We start from the raw sequence: 15,952 nt of genomic DNA on the forward strand, positions 1-15,952 counted from the left end.
AAACTCTGTGCTCTCAGCAAGCAATCCATCTCAAAGTGCCCCTTTGTCCCCGGCCTTGCCCTGTTCCCCCCTATGCCCCACAGCCCAAGCCCCCCTGGGCCGTACTGGTGACGAGGGAGACCCCTGAGGAAGACGGGTGCGGTGATACTGCCCACCCGGAAGTGGGCGTGGCTTGTACTGGCATGGTCTATGGGAGTATGGGTGCTCCGTTCTCAGCCCTCCTCTCTCTCCCTCTCTCTCTCTCTCCGCAGAACCTCTCTCTCTCTCTCTCCCTCTCTCCCATCCCCCACACCCCCCGGGCCCCCGCCGCCCCCTCAGCACTTCACAGGCGTTTTCTCCCCCCGCTAAGCCCTACCCGGCGGCTCTGGCGGCGCTGTGTTCTGAATCGCGTGGCTCGTTTGCACCGTGTGCCCTGGACTCCCACCAAACGGTGATGCAATCCGCAGGCTGCTGGATGCAATCGCGGTGCCGTCTGGAGTGCGCGGCATCACGGGGGGGTGAATATAGGTCACTCTGTGAGAAAGCTGTGCTACCACGCTGTCTTGGGATTTTTAAAATATCTTTTATATATATTTTTTTAATAGTCTGCTGGGGTGGAGCGAGGGAAGGGAAATGCGCCAAGAGTCATTCTTTCCTTCTTTTTCTCTCTTTCTTTCCTTCTTCCCCCGGCTAATTAGCTGTTGTGCCGTGAGTGGATCCTAAGTCGGGCTCAAGCGTGTGAGGAGACTTGCTTTTTCCTAAATATGTCCGTCATTTATGGTCTGTTTTATTTCCTTCTAGAAAGTAAATAAAACATAAACCACCAGAAAAAACACAGACCTAGACACAGACTGCGAATGCGAGTGAAGTGAGCGGTGCCGTCCCGCTGGACAGAGCTCGGGTTCAGCCAGCACTGCGGAGCTGCCCGGGAGCCTCTCGCCTCCGACACTCAGCTCAGTTCTCCCTGGAGTGATAGACACTCAGGGAGGGGATTGGGCGGCGAGGGTTAAGAGTTGTACGAGGATCCCTCTACTCGTACTAGGGTCGTCCTCACAGTGTGTCCCAGTGGTGTCCCCTCGGACCCAGAGACTGCTGCAGAACCGCCCCAGCACCCGTCATCTGACCAGGACCGGAAGAGGTTATTTGAATCTTCACCAAACGCACAATGGACATGTTTTGCGTCATAATAACCGACCGTAGATCTGAACGGGTCGCTATCGGCCTGTCACGGAGCAGGTTAGCCCTCTGCTCTGTGGTTCTCTCTCTACATGTCGGAAAATCCCTCGAGATTCAAAACGGGGGACGAGACAGACAGCTGTTCGGGACGATTAAGCCTTGCTCTAATCCCAGAGAATATGCCCTAATGTTACCCTTAATGGCGCCAACTGCCTACCATCCAGTGCCCACACCGCACTGCCCATTGGGATTACGTAACCATTGGGTGCCGCATCACTGATGGCTGATATCTGTCTGTTTTGGTCACACAAGCCACAGTCCTGTGCAGGGGGTCCGGCTTTCTTCACTGCGGCCAGAAAGCAGGGTTCTGCGGGCACTGACACTCAGACCCTGGCCCACCGTGCAGAACACAAAGCACTTTCACAAGAGGGGCACCAGGAATCGGATTCGCCCTCCTGCTTTTCAAACAGGAGCCAGGCCAGCCTGAGTCGGACAGCAACCGAACATCAGCAAACAAGGCATGCATCACGAGAGGGAAGGAGAGTGAGCCGTGACCTTCCTGCAGAGAGCTTCTGTTCCAGCGAAAATACGAGTGACGGGGGGGGGAGTAAGATAGATGGACTGTTAATAAAACATTCACTTGTTGGACCGTCACTCGGCAGGGAACTGAGGATTTAGGATTTACAGCCGTTTCCATCCTGCCCCCCTCCCCTCGTAGTGACAAGCCGCCCCCACGTGAATCAGGCACCGTGACTCAGTAGATGGAGCGCCGAGAGATACACATCTTATCTTCCCACAGTGCCCGCACAGCCCACTGAGCAGATGGACAGAAAATATGCGATTCGCAGTGCAAAATAAAATATAAGTTTTCTGAGCAAGCAGCGATGTCGCCTACGTGTCAAACGCCCCTCTCCTCTGGAGCGAGGCGGCCGGCCCGACGGGGGGCTCCCGTGCGGCCCTGGCGTTGTGTGTGATCGGCAGAATGAGGGGAAGTGTGTTCCTCCACCTACAGACAAACATCTCTGTGTACATTTCCTGTCAACAATCAGCAAAACACAGCCCTCTAATACCCCTCCGAGCACATGCGTCTACACAGCGTCAATACGTTTTGAAGTCAGACGGAGACGGCATCTTTCAACACGGCACCGTTTACCAAAACTATTATGGTCTAATTAATGGAGCTGCCACCCAGCCCTAATGAATTTAGACCCAATAACCGTCTGAGACCCGTCTTGTGACATCAGCGCGTGCCTTCTACACAAACAAACAAATGAACAGGATCTCTTTGAGGGAGGTAGGCAAGCTCCCAGGACACCGTCAACATCTCCAGAGTTCCCTGCAATCCCGGGGAAAATGAATCCGACTAAGCTTTCAGCAGGAGATGGGACAGTCAATTTCACAAAAGATGGTCAGGAAAGTTTTCTCACTCTGCCAGGTCAGCCCTAGATTATCTGGACCACTGTGGATCTCCTGAAAGCTTGGAAACTGAACACAACGGGCAAAGACACAAAAGTCTGAGCCACTGACAGGCCTTCCTGAACCCGAAAACACACCCAGAGTGGGCAGGAATATGGTTTAGCGGAGATGGTGGACCTTCACAATTAATCTCCGGCAGCGGACGCCTCTCCATCACAAGGGCAGCACACCCCGCCCCTCGGGCACTTCACTGCACCCCCGCAGTCTTCAGCTCCTCTTGAACAGCGCTGACTGGGCGCCGGCTCTTTCTGAGCAAGTGCCCTTGTCTGTTCACTCCCACCCCCCCGCCCCCACCTTAACTCCTGGCAGCCAGACAAGGTCAACACAGCAGCCTCTCTCTCTCACTCGCTCTCTTTCACTCCCTCTCCGTCTCTCCCTGTGTGTGCTCAGCTGAGCGGCTCTGGCTCCGCCCCCCCGCACCAAGAGGGCTTTCATCTCCAGCCTCCCTCCGCCTCAGCCCCTGCTCACCCTCCGAGAGAGCGAGAGAGAGGGAGGGAGGGAGGGAGAGAGAGAGAGCGCAAGCCTTGAACCCTCTCTGACGGGAATTAATTAGCCCAGACAGAGCCCAGCCCACAACTGGGAGAGCAGACTATTCTGAAGGCCTCTCCCTTGTTTTCTCTCTCTCTCTCTCTCTCTCTCTCTCTCTCTCCCAGGCCTCCAGCGCACACACGCACACAACTGCAGCTCCTCATGACTTTTGCAAACCCAGACGCAGATGGTTGGAGAGATAGCCGCAGCCACTGTGTCTCGCCAGCTCTGCCGAAGCGCTCTCCGGGCTCCGCTGTGGGGATGTTTCATTCCTCGCCATTCCCTGACCCGACCCCTCTGCTAGTTAGCAGTTTCTCTTATCGTTTCAACAGGTCTGTGAAGGGTGCATCCCTGTTCTGGGATGTGCACGGATCACCGGAGCGCGGCCCGAGCAGGGGAGTCCCTTCCCTCTCCGCAGAGAAAGGGAGGCGCCGGACTCGGGCTGTGTTTGTTTTGGAAAGCGGACACACACTGAGAAGGAATGAATCGAAGAGCCGAAAGTAAACACCCAAACGCGCTCCGAAGCCTCTTTCAGGAGATCTGCCGCAGACGTGCATCTGTGACAGTGAAACCGACAGACTGAACGCGTCTCCAGATCAGACCATTTCGTTTTTGGGGTTTGTTTGTTTGTTTTCAAATTGGGTAGCCTTTGACCTTGTCCGCAGGGCTTAATTGTAAGTCCGTTCTTGAGTGATGCATCATAAACAATCGGGCAAAACTAGAAACACATACATATACAGCCTATCTATAACAGGGTCATTGTTACGGGGCATCAAAAGGTCAAAGGTGGGACACCCAGCTTTAGAGCCATTGGGGCAGGTACTGTCATGTTCCCAGTGTATCCAAATGTCTGTGAACCGATAAAGAGTTTTCCTTCTACAAATGAACTAAGCATGCACGTCCCCTAGACTGATACGGCCATTTTTAAATCATCCCTGCCCTTGTTTCAGCTGATTTGCACCAGGAAGTCTGCTTATTGCATTTTGTACTTCGTAACACTTCGTAAGTGAACATGTTTCTGTGAAAACTGTAAGTGGGGGTGAGGGCGTCTGCTGAGAAATAAACAAATATTGTAATAATACAAATCCCAGCCAAATAAGGAACAGACAGACACAGCGCTGTACAAAACGCGTCTGAACGGCAACATTTCGCTTCAAACTTCGAGCAAACAGCATCCTGACCGCTCTGACCTCTGACCCCAGTGTCTGCTGTCAACACCGGGGGGGCAATCAGGCTTCTGGTCGTCTCTACGCCAGGCAGGAAAATTCTGGTACTTATAAAAGCAGCCGTTTTGTTTGCGATCAATAGAAATGAATGCTACCATAAGTGCGGACGGTCAGGTAGGCAATATAGTGCTGCGATCGCACACACGCAAACACACCACGTTGCATGTCACCCCCTGTGGTGCCATGTGTGTTGAGAAGAGAGAGAAAAAAAATGCCATTAGTCTGTTGGGGGACCAATATAAAGCTTTGTATTTTTAGCTCCTCTATAAATAACTTCCCTTCCCCATAAAACTGGTGCATAAAACTGCAGTAACAGAAAAAAGGAGAAAAACGGGAGAATAGAGGAGAGGAAAGAAAAAAATAATAACTGGTGAGTTACATAACTGGAAAGATTTGTTGCCAGGGTGTTTCTGTCGGTCTTCTACACCAAGACAGACGGCTCAATTACTCCGCATCCTGCCTGCGCTGGCCTCTTTCTCTCTCTCTCTGTCTCTCTCTCTGTCTCTCTCTCTGTCTCTCTCTCTGTCTCTCTCTGTCTCTCTCTCTGTCTCTCTCTCTGTCTCTCTCTCTGTCTCTCTCTCTGTCTCTCTCTCTGTCTCAGAACGCGACAGCTTCAGAAACAGAACAACATCGCTCTTGGAAATAAAAGTGAAGCTTAAAAAAAAGAACTTGTAATTACATTTTTCGATTCACTGAAAATAGTAATTTTCCCCCTAAAAAAAAAAAAAGGTTGAAGTTAACCAGACAGCAGCTCCTCCCTGCAGAGACCACAGCCCAGCTACACAGCACACCGCACAGCAACATACAGCACACAGCCCAGCTACACAGCACACCACACAGCAACATACAGCCCAGCTACACAGCACACCACACAGCAACACACAGCCCAGCTACACAGCACACCACACAGCAACACACAGCCCAGCTACACAGCACACCACACAGCAACATACAGCACACAGCCCAGCTACACAGCACACCGCACAGCAACATACAGCCCAGCTACACAGCACACCGCACAGCAACATACAGCACACAGCCCAGCTACACAGCACACCGCACAGCAACATACAGCACACAGCCCAGCTACACAGCACACCGCACAGCAACATACAGCACACAGCCCAGCTACACAGCACACCGCACAGCAACATACAGCACACAGCCCAGCTACACAGCACACCGCACAGCAACATACAGCACACCGCACAGCAACATACAGCACACAGCCCAGCTACACAGCACACCGCACAGCAACATACAGCACACCGCACAGCAACATACAGCCCAGCTACACAGCACACCGCACAGCTACACAGCACACCGCACAGCTACATACAGCACACAGCCCAGCTACACACAGCCCAGCTACACACAGCCCAGCTACACAGCACACCGCACAGCAACACACAGCCCAGCTACACAGCACACCGCACAGCAACATACAGCCCAGCTACACAGCACACCGCACAGCAACATACAGCACACAGCCCAGCTACACAGCACACCGCACAGCAACATACAGCACACAGCCCAGCTACACACAGCCCAGCTACACACAGCCCAGCTACACAGCACACCGCACAGATACATACAGCACACAGCCCAGCTACACACAGCCCAGCTACACAGCACACCGCACAGCAACATATAGCCCAGCTACACAGCACACCATACAGCCTAGCTACACACAGCCCAGCTACACAGCAACATACAGCCCAGCTACACAGCACACCACACAGCCCAGCTACACACAGCCCAGCTACACAGCAACATACAGCCCAGCTACACAGCACACCACACAGCAACATACAGCACACAGCCCAGCTACACACAGCCCAGCTACACACAGCCCAGCTACACACAGCCCAGCTACACACAGCACACCGCACAGCAACATACAGCACACAGCCCAGCTACACACAGCCCAGCTACACACAGTCCAGCTACACACAGCACACCACACAGCAACATACAGCCCAGCTACACAGCACACCGCACAGCAACATACAGCACACAGCCCAGCTACACAGCACACCGCACAGCAACATACAGCACACAGCCCAGCTACACAGCACACCCTGCCCACACTCTGTGAACGCGCATCCTAAGAAACCCCCCACGCCCCGATGAGATTCACCTGGATTGCAGAAAACCCCTCTGTAAACCACAATACACCTGTGCAATCACACTAGACTCACAGCTGCGCCTTCCAGGTCACCAGACTTCTCCCGCGGCGTCCAGCACTGACAGACTGACACACACACACACACACACAAGACATGTTGTGAGAAACATAAACAGTCCGCAGGGTTCACAAACGGGTTCCCCTGCTAGTGGAGGCACCTATCTAGATTTACAGTTACACACTCTGTTCTGAAACACACCCGTCTTGGGTTCGGGTTGGACTGCGGGTCACTAAAACTCTATATATTCACACCTTGGTACTGAGAAACGACCGAACAATATATATTCAGAGTGTGTCCAAATGCCCCCTCCATCCCTGGGACTTGACTGAATAAGCGCGGCCGAACGCTTGCCTGTGTGCCATTGATTTCTCTGTTTTTCTCTTTTTGTTTTACCTGCCAGACTCAGCTGACAAGGTCACCGATTCGCATTGAGGACTCTGTAGTCAGGGGGGCCCGACGCTAACTGCGGCAGTCTCTCGCAACCGGGCGCATCTCCGCGTGGTGACCGAGAGATAGGGTCCGGGGCTGCCGTCTCGGGCCCCCCGCAGTCACTGTGCACACGATTGCGTACAACACTCCTATGAGGCATGACTGCGAACCAGGCCTGTGTGTCTAAAGGCGAAGATCGTTCCTGGACTGAAGGAGACAGTGTTGCTGGGGGTCAAGTGGGGACAGGGTGGGCTTGCGGTCACTGTGAAGGGTTAGTGACCAGGGGGTTGCCAGTCGAAGCCCCCGCAGGTTGATTAACCTTCTCTGTCCTCTGAGTGACCTGTCAATCAGAGGCCGCTTGTCAGCGACTCTGCAGCAGCTTTTGTGATGCAAAGTTCACTCCCTGTTAGTCTCAGTAGGTCACCTTAGACAAAGGCATCAGCTATTTTACATATATATATATAAATATAAACTAATCTCGGGAGGCAATGCTCCTTTAGTCACACACACACTCTGGCACGCTGCTGTCCGTGACACCGGTACCAGCCTGAATGCGTTCCGGCGCCAATTTCTGCTTCTGCTTGGATTCGTACTTGTAATCTCACACATGACCGGGCCTATTCTCTCCACGGCGGCAACTCCAAAGTCCAAAAGGCCCCACAGCCGGGCCCGTGGGTCTACAATCGCTCTCCTTCCCCGTGAACGCCCACCCTCCCTGGAGCAGCAGCACACAAGTAAACAAACACGCAGCGGCACCCTGGGCTCCGCGAAGCTGTCACCTCCGGTTCCCGATCACACGTCTGTGCCGACTCCAGCCCTGCTCTGGTGACACCGGTTCACACCCAGACAGGGCACCGACCCCGAGTGCGTCCTTTACTGACGCCCGGGGGGGGTGGGAGGGGTGGACTTGTCTCCGTGTTGGCAGCCAGTAACTCGTCACACCCTGCCCCCTGAGTGACCAGACTTACTGCCTTTGTTTTCCTGCGGATGGATGCGCGTCTGTACGTCACGCCTAACCACAGAGTTATCTCGGGTATCACGTTGCCGTGCTCCAGTTCTGCTGTCACTGGCTGGCTCCTACAGAGGTCTGTGGGGGGGTGTGGGGCTGGGGGGGGATGCTACTAGCTGTCAGAGGCCTTATCTCTTGTGTTTGGCTGAGATCTGAGTGTCCCTCCATCACACAGACAGAGAGAGAGAGAGAGAGAGAGAGTGGGAGAGCACAAGATTGGCCCTGTGTCTTTAAAGTCTGGTATCCATCCGTGACAAATTCTCACCAAACTGATAGCTTCCTATAGGGCCGTCTCGCCCTCCCTCCCGTCCCGGTGGACTGGGACAATCAATCAAATGGTTATTTTCTTGTCTATTATTATTAATTCTTTCTTTCTTCTCCTGTCTGCCTTGTTCTGGTTTTGTCATTTAAGGCTCAGACTCTCTGGTGGGCAAGAGGAGCCCCTGCCAGGTCTTTTTTTTTAGGTTGTCCTGTCTGTCCGGCGCAGCTTGGCCAGACCTGAGCTCTGAGACCGGGGTTATAATTAGAACAGCTCCAGTAGAGGCCGATCCTGGCAGACTGTTATCAAGTGCACCTCGCACTTGTTCTCCTTGTGCAGACCGCGTCTGATGATAATGCCAATCTGAATTAAAACCTTGCATTATAATTTGTATTATTTCATGACATCTGTACACAGCTCTGCAAGGGGAGAACTGGGCATACCTGCTCTACACTTACACAACTGTCCACACACAAGTTCCCCACTCTTGCACACAGCGGTGGACTCTGCATGGGCAATAAGGGGGTGACTGACAGCCACAGTGAAACAGCAGAGGGACAGCCCCTGCATTATTCTGTAACCCTTTACGGTCCCCTCAAGAGGCCCTGTTGGCGAATAACGTTTGCATGGCTTTATGCGATCGTATCTATGCTTTATTTTGCAAAGCTCAGGGTGAATAATACCAGCGTGACAGCCAGCGAGGCTGCGGCGCATTCCCGTGCACGTACACCCGCCGGACCGAGACGAACAGCCGCCGCACCGCACCGCACCGCACCGCACCGCACCGGTGCCCCCCGGCCCTGCGAGCACCACGAACTAGGTCACCCGATCCCCCCAAACCCCGACAAGGAGCAGCACGCATGGGGTGGGAAAAACTGGATGCATTGAAAGAGAAATGCGAGAAGAGTACACCCACATAGCGCGGCGCCTGCATAGGAAGAATAGAATAAAAGTGCGGGGTTACCTTTGGGAATAGCACGTCCCTCTGATGGCCGAAATCTCCGGCACTTTTGTTTTTCTCCCTCTCCTTTAGGGCAAACTTTCTTGTTCTCCCGTCTCCCTCTGTGTCCAAAATCCTCTTGCGGTAAACAGGCTCTCTCTCTCTCTCTCTCTCTCTCTCTCTCTCTCTCTCTCTTCCCTCGGCTGGGAAAGGGGGTAGGCACGGCGGGTTTAAGGTGGCGAGCAGAACAGCAGTCCGCAGACCATTGTCAGGCAATTCTATACGTGGAGGAGGAAGAGGAAGGAAAAAAGACGAGCCGATGCAACGATCTGTGCGTGAAAAAACAGCAAACTGGAGAAAAGCAAAGCGGCGCCGTGTCAGTTCCCCAGCAGCGAGACCATCCCCGCGCCTGCAGCCGCCCGTCCGGAATGCGCACTCAGGGGTGCATGCCCGCAGATGCACTGCGCAGCGGCGGAGCTCTTGTCCGGGTGGGAGCCAGGTGCATCGCTCGCTGGCGACGGCGGTCACACGGTGGTGGTCGGTGGTGGGGGGGCACGGCGTGCAGGAGCAGAGACAGCGCGAGGGGGTCAGTCTCCCGGCTCGCCCCGTCGCGCGGAGAGAGTGGCGCTGCGGTCTCGTGTCTCCCCGCTCGCTCGCTCGCGCTCGGCCCAGCCCGCCTGCCAGCTCAGCGCGTGCCCCCGCCCCGCACCGCCGCGCGCCGCCCCGCACCGCCCCGCACCGCCCCGCGCCGGCCTCCCTGTCTCCCTCTCTCCGTTTCCCTTTTTTAAAGAAAACCGCGTCGATTTCCTCCCTCGCTGCGGACGTGTTTCATTGTAGCGAGAGACTCGACGTGCCTGTAGGAAGGGGGTTTCCTTGTCAGATCTGGGTAGAAACACACATCTGTCTGGGCTGCGAGGTCGGTTGTGTTGTTTCTTGCCCTCTGAACTCAGTCTGTCTGCAGAGGTGTGACCGGGACCAGATGGGTGTCTCCTCAGTCCTCACATGTTTCTTCCCATCTCTTTACCTCCCTCTCGGACATGCCATCAACTCAACCTTCCCCAGTCTGACCATCTCCTCACCCATTCTCCTTCCTTCCTGACCCCCTTTTTCATTCCCTTTCTGTTGCCTACACTTTCTGCAAGGTGATATATCTTCCTTCCAGATGTATGTATACATTTAAGACCGTAAGAAAATAAAGCACTGCAGAAAGACTGCCGTACATAAGAACATAAGAACATGAGAGAGTGTCCAGTCAAGAGGAGGCCATTGGCCCCATCCTGCTCGTTTGGTGTCCATTAATAACTGAGTGATCAAGGATCCTATCCAGTCTGTTTTTGAATGATCCCAAATTGTCTCTTCAGCCACATCGCTGGGGAGTTTGTTCAGATTGTGACGCCTCTCTGTGTGAAGAAGTGTCTCCTGTTTTCTGTCTTGAATGCCTTGAAGCCCAATTTCCATTTGTGTCCCCGGGTGCGTGTCTCCCTGTAGACCCTACAGGATAGCCGAACTGGTGATTCCCAACCCACTGAGTCCAAAACCCCACTACTGCTCTCCTGTAGTGTCCAACCATTGCCTCGTTATCAACATGATTGGCAGCTTGTGCCACAAACCCCAACAGCCATTCCTATCAGGAAGTGCCTCCGTTCTCACTCCACAGGGCTGAATTTAATTAGTCCTAATTTGTGCCTATTAGGTCCTGCTGTTTTTTTTTACACCAGTGTGACACTTTTCAACACCTAAACTGCAGTCCTCTGATTCCTGGAGGGCTATTTCAGTTCTTTAAATGTATGCATGTTTTAGCACATGCCTCTCAGACACGGGCACCGGATGGGACCTGATCTCACCGGCCAACGCGGCACATCACACAGTCCGGTAGTGGAGGATGACGGGCACTCAGTAGAGAGAGGCCTGTGGTGAGCGTTATACCCCCGTGACCTCCTGTTGGGTGTCTGTCATTGCCTGCTGGCGTTGTGATCTTATCCAGGCTCTCCGGTTGCCCCTCTGGGGACTCAATTTATTTTATTGTACTGCGCCGTCCAGAACCCTTTCTTTGCTCGGATAACTGGGCCCAGTGTTCGCACGCGACGCAGGCCGCACTACTGCCAGGCATCTGTGTCTTTGTCAGCCCCGACCCGTAAAGGGGAATGTTCAGACAGAGGGTTTCTTCCTGGTAAAACTTTGCCCTTTAAAAAGGCTAAACAATTACCAAAATGTGTAACTTCATTGTGCTCGTTTTGTGTTGCAGAGATTGTGGCGATAGAATGGAGGCCTGTGTCTTTCCCAAACAGCAAATTCTTTGTGTGCGTGTTAACCACTAGAGGGAGAGGCCGTCACAAAATCTGCTCTGTGCACAGCAGGAAAGACACATTCGCTACACAAGGTAAACCAATTGCATAGACTATTTTATGATTGATTGATTGATGTTTTTTTTTAAATATTATTTATATGTATTCTAAAAATGTTATTTGTAAATGAGTGGTAAAGTTCTGCTGCTCTTATACCAGTTTATACTTTAATCCCAATGTCTTGTGTATATCAGATTTTTGGGGAAATCTTTAGGACTGAATAAAAACATCCAAGCGTAGAAAACATTCCAATCAACTGATGTATAATTGCAGGAGAAACAAAAATGAAACACCACGACAATATTGTCTGAGCTGTTATAACACGGGGGTGTTTGTAGAAGTGAATGATGCCATCCCGCTCTCTGCAGCTCAAATCCAGATTACCGCCGAGCAAGAGAAAGTCTGTTTTTAATTCAATTTTATTTTATGTGACTATTCATATTAGGTCCATATAAAATACAAGAGTGTGTGTTTCAATGCCTTTGTAGAGTCCGATAGTGAAAAAGACCAGGCCTGACAAACAGTCATTTCAATTTCCCCCACTGAGAAAAGTCTGAGCCCCGGCTGTCACCTGTGCCCCCCATGCACCCCACTCGAACAGGAACCAGAACCCGGGCCTGGCGCCAGCAGGGACTTTCACTCCGATGGCTAAAGTGAGAGACACTCTCAGAAAGAGATGTTAGGTGTCAATATCCACCAAAATGATTTACTGAGAAACATTGCTGCATGCAGCTGGCTTCTTGTAGAATATTCAAGATTAAAGGGGAAATATTTTAAGGCCCTAAAATATATGTATATGTAATAATATTAGTAGCAGTGTACAGGAAAGGTATCTGTGATTAATTTTCTTCAATTCAATTTAGTAATTTGGAGATCTCTTCTGCGTTTCAGGATGAAACTTACAGCAGAAAATACTTAATTACCAAGAGCACGTCTTCCCCAGCAGCTTGGGCTGTAACTACACTCAGCGCGAGCGTATGGCTCCGTGTTCACCGGGGACACTTTCAGATGGGACAGGATTTTAAAATAGCCTTTAAATGGGAAGACATTTGCATTTTAACCAGACGTTATTTACACCGCTGCTCGATGGAGTCCCATTGCACAGCAATAAATACATCGACTAGAGGCTCATTGTACCTTCATTATAAATATGATAAAGTTGTTGTTTGTCCCCTGTTTATTATGAATAAATTATATGCAATATTGAGAATCTTGTCTGATCTTCCCAATGCACGCATTAGCGATGAAACTGCTCTGTATTTTGCACTTGTTTTCAGTTCACGTTGACTTGGACATATACTGTATACACTCACCTAAAGGATTATTAGGAACACCTGTTCAGTTTCTCATTAATGCAATTATCTAACCAACCAATCACATGGCAGTTGCTTCAATGCATTTAAGGGTGTGGTCCTGGTCAAGACAATCTCCTGAACTCCAAACTGAATGTCTGAATGGGAAAGAAAGGTGATTTAAGCAATTCTGAGCGTGGCATGGTTGTTGGTGCCAGACGGGCCGGTCTGAGTATTTCACAATCTGCTCAGTTACTGGGATTTTCACACACAACCATTTCTAGGGTTTACAAAGAATGGTGTGAAAAGGGAAAAACATCCAGTATGCGGCAGTCCTGTGGGCGAAAATGCCTTGTTGATGCTAGAGGTCAGAGGAGAATGGGCCGACTGATTCAAGCTGATAGAAGAGCAACTTTGACTGAAATAACCACTCGTTACAACCGAGGTATGCAGCAAAGCATTTGTGAAGCCACAACACGTACAACCTTGAGGCGGATGGGCTACAACAGCAGAAGACCCCACCGGGTACCACTCATCTCCACTACAAATAGGAAAAAGAGGCTACAATTTGCACAAGCTCACCAAAATTGGACAGTTGAAGACTGGAAAAATGTTGCCTGGTCTGATGAGTCTCGATTTCTGTTGAGACATTCAGATGGTAGAGTCAGAATTTGGCGTAAACAGAATGAGAACATGGATCCATCATGCCTTGTTACCACTGTGCAGGCTGGTGGTGGTGGTGTAATGGTGTGGGGGATGTTTTCTTGGCACACTTTAGGCCCCTTAGTGCCAATTGGGCATCGTTTAAATGCCACGGCCTACCTGAGCATTGTTTCTGACCATGTCCATCCCTTTATGACCACCATGTACCCATCCTCTGATGGCTACTTCCAGCAGGATAATGCACCATGTCACAAAGGTCGAATCATTTCAAATTGTACTAAACTGGCCCCCACAGTCACCAGATCTCAACCCAATAGAGCATCTTTGGGATGTGGTGGAACGGGAGCTTCGTGCCCTGGATGTGCATCCCACAAATCTCCATCAACTGCAAGATGCTATACTATCAATATGGGCCAACATTTCTAAAGAATGCTTTCAGCACCTTGTTGAATCAATGCCACGTAGAATTAAGGCAGTTCTGAAGGCGAAAGGGGGTCAAACACAGTATTAGTATGGTGTTCCTAATAATCCTTTAGGTGAGTGTATAACTCTATATTGTACTGTAGCATGTGCATTAGCTGGCTGGATTCACCGTCTACAGAAAACAACAAATAGTAGTCGGTAGTTGCCTCTGGCGGGGGTTCATCATTGCCACCCTACTGCTGCTGTCAGTGGATGAGTCCTAGTTCCTCTTCCTCACTTGACCTGAGGAAGGCCAACCAGGCTGAGCTCCCAGACTTACTCTCCATCGGTTTGATCAGGCTTTGTTTGTTCGGTTGTGTTTCGGTACAGCCTGCAGAGCTCAAACCTTCAGCGCTCTATCTCTCCCTCAGCGCTGCAACCCTCACGTCTCATTATTATTATTATTTTTATTTCATGGCAGGCGCCTTTATCCAGGATGCAATACAAAGTCTTATTGAGAGCGGCAAATTATTAGTAATATTATTATAGTAGCACTGCAGTGTGAATTATATCCCACTTCTCACACCAATGTAGCATTTGCACTAGTTAGCTGGATTCACTGGCTTATTCACCTACGAATGCCCCCTGTCCCCTAATAATAGTATTAATTAATAGTAGTAGTAGTAATACAGGTAGTAGTAAATAATAGTAATAACTTGGAAAAAAAGTTTTTACAGAATATAAGATAGGGATAATTATAGGGAATGGTCAAAACCGTGGAACCTGTTTCCAATGAAGTTTGTGTAGCGCATTTCTTAAACATGGTGTCAACAGGTGATGAGGGTCAGTATTTATTCCTTCATTTGTCTGAATTTATGGAAAATACACCAATCAGCCATAACATTATGACCACTGACAGGTGAAGTGAATGACACTGATAATCTCGTTATCATGGCACCTGTCAGTGGGTGGGATATATTAGGCAGCAAGTTAACATTTTGTCCTCAAAGTTGATGTGTTAGAAGCAGGAGAAATGGGCAGCGTAAGGATCTGAGCGACTTTGACAAGGGCCACATTGTGATGGCTAAACGACGGGGTCAGAACATCTCCAAAACTGCAGCTCTTGTGGGGTGTTCCCGGTCTGCAGTGGTCAGTACCTATCAAAAGTGGTCCAAGGAAGGAAAACCGGTGAACCGGCGACAGGGTTATGGGCGGCCAAGGCTCACTGATGCACGTGGGGAGCGAAGGCTGGCCCGTGTGGTCCGATCCAACAGACGAGCTACTGTAGCTCAAATTGCTGAAAAAGTGAATGCTGGTTCTGATAAAGGTGTCAGAACACACAGTGCATCGCAGTTTGTTGCGTCTGGGGCTGCGTAGCCGCAGACCAGTCAGGGTGCCCATGCTGACCCCTGTCCACTGCCGAAAGCGCCTACAATGGGCACGTGAGCATCAGAACTGGACCACGGAGCAATGGAAGAAGGTGGCCTGGTCTGATGAATCACGAGTTCAAGGTGTTGACTTGGCCTCCAAATTCCCCAGATCTCAATCCAATTGAGCATCTGTGGGATGTGCTGGACAAACAAGTCCGATCCATGGAGGCCCCACCTCGCAACTTACAGGACTTACAGGATCTGCTGCTAACGTCTTGGTGCCAGATACCACAGCACACCTTCAGAGGTCTAGTGGAGTCCATGCCTCGACAGGTCAGGGCTGTTTTGGGACCTACACAATATTAGGCAGGTGGTCATAATATTATGGCTGATCGGTGTATAGTAATATGAGTGTATTCATAGTTATGTTATCAGGAGCCTCTGGAATAAGGGGCTACTGTTGATTGGTACTACTTTCTTTTGTAAAGGGTTAAAATACGTCCATTTTAAATCTGGGTCTTAGATCACATTTAATTCTGAGCATTAAAATAATTCACGTGGCCGTGTACAATTTTGAATAAGATAGATAGATCACAAACTTTTCAGGCATTAGTTTCAACTGATCCCAGAAATAACAATTGCACAAAACATGCATTTAAACGCTGAATG

The 15,952-nt window shown here is 50.8% G+C and overlaps 1 protein-coding gene across 1 annotated transcript in view; it reads right to left on the minus strand.

Annotated features, from left to right (window-relative positions):
• Positions 1-9,889, minus strand: part of glis2b (GLIS family zinc finger 2b) — a 28,837-nt gene extending 18,948 nt beyond the window's left edge. The window contains exon 1 of the mRNA XM_066690069.1: positions 9,236-9,889. The gene's annotated coding sequence lies outside the window, so the exon portion shown is untranslated. The remainder of the gene's footprint in view (positions 1-9,235) is intronic.
• Between the last annotated feature and the right edge of the window lie 6,063 nt (positions 9,890-15,952).

This window comes from Amia ocellicauda, chromosome 17 (assembly GCF_036373705.1).
Source record: "Amia ocellicauda isolate fAmiCal2 chromosome 17, fAmiCal2.hap1, whole genome shotgun sequence".
Classification (NCBI taxonomy): domain Eukaryota; kingdom Metazoa; phylum Chordata; class Actinopteri; order Amiiformes; family Amiidae; genus Amia; species Amia ocellicauda.